The sequence below is a fragment of the Palaemon carinicauda genome, chromosome 34, assembly GCF_036898095.1.
Source record: "Palaemon carinicauda isolate YSFRI2023 chromosome 34, ASM3689809v2, whole genome shotgun sequence".
NCBI classification, from domain to species: Eukaryota; Metazoa; Arthropoda; class Malacostraca; order Decapoda; family Palaemonidae; genus Palaemon; species Palaemon carinicauda.
This window is the reverse complement of record NC_090758.1, coordinates 62,383,656-62,388,655: the sequence shown is the minus strand read 5'-3', so window position 1 is coordinate 62,388,655 and position 5,000 is coordinate 62,383,656.

Here is a 5,000-nt window from a genome sequence, read left to right as displayed (position 1 = left end):
GCAACAAACCATAGTGAACGATCCTTGACAACACGATAGAACCACAATTTTCTCTACATTGAACGATCCCCACAAACAGGAAAGCGTGTCAAGTGAATCCTTTGCATCAATATACTTATAGATATCCTTTGGGATGGCAAGGAGTGTTCTTGGATGGATGAGGATTTGGGAGGGCTTGCAACATCCTACAGATGATGAAATGCAACTAGATCCTTTTGATATGATATCCTTCAAAATATTAAAAGACCTTTGGGGATAAAAGTAATGGAAACATGGGATATTGGATAAGAGACATCAAAGACTTAGTAATAGATATGGTTCAAAATATAAAATATATTTTCAATGTATTATTATTATTATTATTATTATTATTATTATTATTATTATTATTATTATTATTATTATTATTATTATTCGCCTTCAAATTTTTTTTTTATTTTCTATTCTTTTCATCTTTTCTATTTAACAGAAAGAGTTAATATTAATCTAAAAAGAAAAAAAAAATCTCCCCTGACATTTATAACCATATAAAAAATATATTTCAATTTCTCTTTCATTAAAATTGAATAAAACCAATGTAAAAAAACAATGACTTATAAGATCATTAAGAACAAACAAATTGAAACAAAGTACGACAAATAATAAATAAGAACCAAATTCCATAACATTTTACCAAAGATGAAATAAACAGATTTTTTTTTCATTCCTTCAAAAGTAACATTTGAGAGAGGAAAGTGTGACGGGCCGAGAGAGGAGTTGTGCAATCAAAGGCAGATTGGAAACGACTGAGTTATATTGTTGTGGAACCCTCTCCTTATATACAAAACCTCAAGGCAACAGGACATGACAAGTTCACAAGACAGACAAAATCACAGAGGAGAAACCAGACTTGAATTTTCATGTTCGTTTTAGTGCGAGGGAAGAGCGAAGATACAACCATAATATATACAAAAGGAATTATGTACAATTGTGTGAAACACGGTTGGTACATGGCTCCCCCCCTAAAAATGACATACTGTACATGTTAAATAGGGCGCCCTGATCTAGAGAGGCGAACTGTAGGCGGGTCATCTGGCAGAAGATAAGCAGGTTTTAGACGATCAATGGAGACCCAGTCTTCTTTGCTCCGAATGTTTAGGAGGAATGCTTTCGGACTGCGTCGGATCACAAGGTAAGGTCCCGTGTAAGGGGGCGTTAACGGTGGCTTGCTGGTGTCGTTGCGCAGGAAGACGTGCGTTGCAGAGTGCAAGTCCGTTGGTATGTGATGCTTCGCTGGGGGCTTGTAAGTCTGGCGGCACGGAGTAAATTTTCCCACGACATGACGTATGCGCTGGAGATCGTCGGAGGAGGTTGTAGAAGGAAAAAACTCGGCAGGGACGACCAACGGGTCGCCATACACCATTTCGGCTGCCGAGACGTCGAGGGCGTCTTTAGGAGTGGTCCTTAGTCCAAGGAGGACCCAGGGAAGCTGAGTAAACCAGTTGCAATCCTTGCAGCGGGACATCAAAGCTGCTTTGAGGGTGCGATGAAAACGTTCAACCATTCCATTGGCAGCGGGGTTGTAGGCCGTTGTGTGATGTAGGGTGATGCCCAGGAGATTCGCTAATGACGTCCATAATTGAGAGGTGAAAGTGGTTCCCCTGTCAGAAGTAATATGCTCAGGGATACCGAATCTTGAAATCCATCCAGAGAGTAAGGCAGATGTACATGAGGCGGACGTTGCAGTTTCCATGGGAATGGCTTCAGGCCAACGAGTGGAGCGGTCGATGACGGTAAACAGGTAACGATGTCCTTGTGATGTGGGTAGGGGGCCTACAACGTCGACGTGAATGTGTGCGAAACGACGCTGAGGTTGAGGAAAGGTGCCCACTCCTGAATCCGTGTGTCGATGTACTTTGGAAGTTTGGCAAGAAGTACAGGCACGGACCCAATCCTTAGCATCCTTAGAAATGCCGTGCCAAATGAACTTTGCCTTCAGCAGCTGTGCGGTAGAACGGCACGAGGGATGTGAAAGGCGTGGATGAAATCAAACACCTGTCGGCGCATGGGAGCAGGAATCCAAGGTCGCGGTCTACCAGTACTGACGTCACAGAGGAGGGTGGTGTTGGAGTTTTCGAGGGAAAAATCCTCCCAACGGAGGGACGTGCAGGATGTCCTACAAGCTTGATACTCTGGATCCTGTCGTTGGGCCTCAGCCAGGGCGTTGTAATCCAATCCCAGTTGAACGGCAGCCAACGTGTTTCTTGACAGGGCATCGGCAACGGGATTCATTTTCCCAGGGACGTATTGGAGGGTGCAATTGTATTCAGCCCACGGCGGAGAGTTGTCGGCGTTGACGGGCGGACCAGGCGTCAGACTGTCGAGTGAAGGCGTGCACCAGAGGCATGTGGTCTGTACGAATGACGAAGGGCGTACCTTCTAAGAAATGGCGAAAGTGACGGACAGCCAAGTGCACCGCTAGCAATTCTCGATCGAAGGTAGAATAACCCGATTCTGCCTTGGATAGTTTTCTGCTGAAGAAGGCCAATGGGCGGGGCGAGCCTTTGACCACCTGCTCGAGTACTGCACCAATAGCGACGTCGCTGGCATCGGTGGAGAGAAGGAGAGGGGCGTGTGGGATAGGAAAATTGAGAGCCGCAGCAGTTGATAGGGCATTCTTTGCATTGCAGAAGGCTGCTTCTTGAAGGGGACCCCACTTCAGGTCCTTTGGCTTGCCCTTGAGGGAGGCATAGAGGGGAGCAAGAGTGGCGGCAATGGCTGGCAGAAAACGGTGATAATAGTTGATCATGCCCAAGAATTCCTGCAGAGCTTTGACGGTCGAGGGCGTGGGGAAATTCTGAACGGCTGCTACCTTCTCAGGGAGGGGATGGACTCCTTCAAGAGTGATACGGTGCCCTAAGAACGACACTTCGTTGGCGCCAAAGGTACACTTGTCGTACCGGACTACAAGGCCGTTTTGTTGCAGGCGGTCGAGCACGATGCGCAGGTGACAGAGGTGTTCCTCTTTTGAGGAGGGGAACACAAGTATGTCGTCCACATAACATACACAGAAAGGGAGGTCCCCTAAGATTCCATCCATGAGACGTTGAAATGTTGCCCCAGCATTACAAAGGCCAAAACAGGAGTAATTGAAGGTGTATGTGCCAAACGGAGTGGTGATGGCGGTCTTGGGGATGTCTTCTGGGTTCATAGGCACCTGATAATACCCCTTCAGGAGGTCGAGCGTAGAGAAAACCCTTCGCTTTGTGCAGGTAGGAGGTTACATCGGCAATGTTTGGGAGGGGGTAGTGATCCGGTTCTGTTTGCATGTTCAAGCGCCTGTAATCCCCGCACGGACGGAGGGAGCCGTCTTTCTTCAGAACGATGTGTAAGGGTGACGACCATGGGCTGGAGGCCTTTTGGCAAAGGCCCATTTTCTCCATTTCGGCGAACGTCTGTTTGGCGGCTGCCAATCGTTCCGGTTGCTAGACGTCTGAATTTTGCGAGGACTGGGGGTCCGTCGTCTTGATATGGTGATAAATACCGTGCTTGGCAGGAACCGTGGGCGTTTGGCGAAGTTCTGGACGGAAAACTTCCGGGTACGACGTGAGGAGGTGGGCGTTGGCATCCGTGGGTGCGCTGATGTGGAGAGCAAGGTTAGAGGGGGCGGGTTGAAGAGGTGTCGACAAGTACGAGTCTGCGTTGACCAATCGTCGGTGGGCGACATCTACCAGAAGGTGGGAATGAGAGAGGAAATCCGCACCGAGGATTGGCATTGTGACGTCAGCAACGAGAAACTTCCAATTGAATTTACCGTTTCCAAACGATAATGTGAGGCTCTCGTAACCGTAGGTGGGTATCGCAGATCCGTTGGCAGCTACCAAGCGGACGTCGGCAGATGTAGACAGACTACGTTGTGCCTTGAAGAGTTTCCTTGGCAAAAGAGAATGCAAAGCACCCATGACTACCAATAATCACACGCACGTTCCTGCATCATGTATAAAGAAATGATTAGAAACACAGGAGGCCACCGCTACGAGCGATGGCCTACTTACACGTTTTTTGGCCACTGACAATCCTCAGCACATTTCTTTGCGGTTGTCCTGAATCTGAAGTGGTAGTAGCAAAACTGCTGCGTATGGGAGAAAGTAAGTGGCTGTATAAGTCGTTTGTTGGGGGCGCGAGCGATTGGTGGGTGGTGGGCGGCTTTGTCGCTGCTTCGGCCCATCACGGTGTAGGCGTGTATGTCCTACGGCATTCATGTCAGCTTTGGTTGACGTTGAATAGGCATCCTCTTTGTCAGGGGTGGAGGCGTTGATGGAGGTCTTGAAGTGGCTGTCCATAAGGGTGTCGGCTTTGGTCATCAAGTCCCTTATGGGTAAACTATCGGCATCTGCTATGGCAGCACATATAGGTCTGGGTAAACAGCGTATCCAAAGGGCACGAAGTAGGTTCACCTCACGAGGAGAGCCGTCTGCGGCAGGTTGAAGGCGAGCGATACTGGTCATTTCCCTGAGGGTAAGCGAAATCCTTTGGTCCCCCAACGGTTGTTGAGAAGGCTGAAAAAGCTTTGCTATACCGGTGGCGGGCGACGGCGAGTACTGCGGCAGAAGGTGTTTTGAGGGCGTCATACACTATTGGGGTGTCTCCTTGTTCACAAAGCCAGTCGGATATTTCTGGGAAGGTGTCCTCGGGTATCGCCGCGAGAACATAATCCGCTTTGGTGGTTGAGCGAGTCACGCCCCTGATACGAAACTGGACTTCTGCGCGCTGAAACCAAGCAAACGCCTCTCCGCTGGCAAACGATGAAAGTTTGAATGGAGAGGCCGTAGCGCCAACTGCCGTAGAGTCCGTCATAGTACCAACGATGGAGGGGCGAGGGGGGTGGGGGTGGAAGGCGGTGGAAGCGAGTCGACTTCCGGGGTCACCAATGTGACGGGCCGAGAGAGGAGTTGTGCAATCAAAGGCAGATTGGAAACGACTGAGGTATATTGTTGTGGAACCCTCTTATTATATACAAA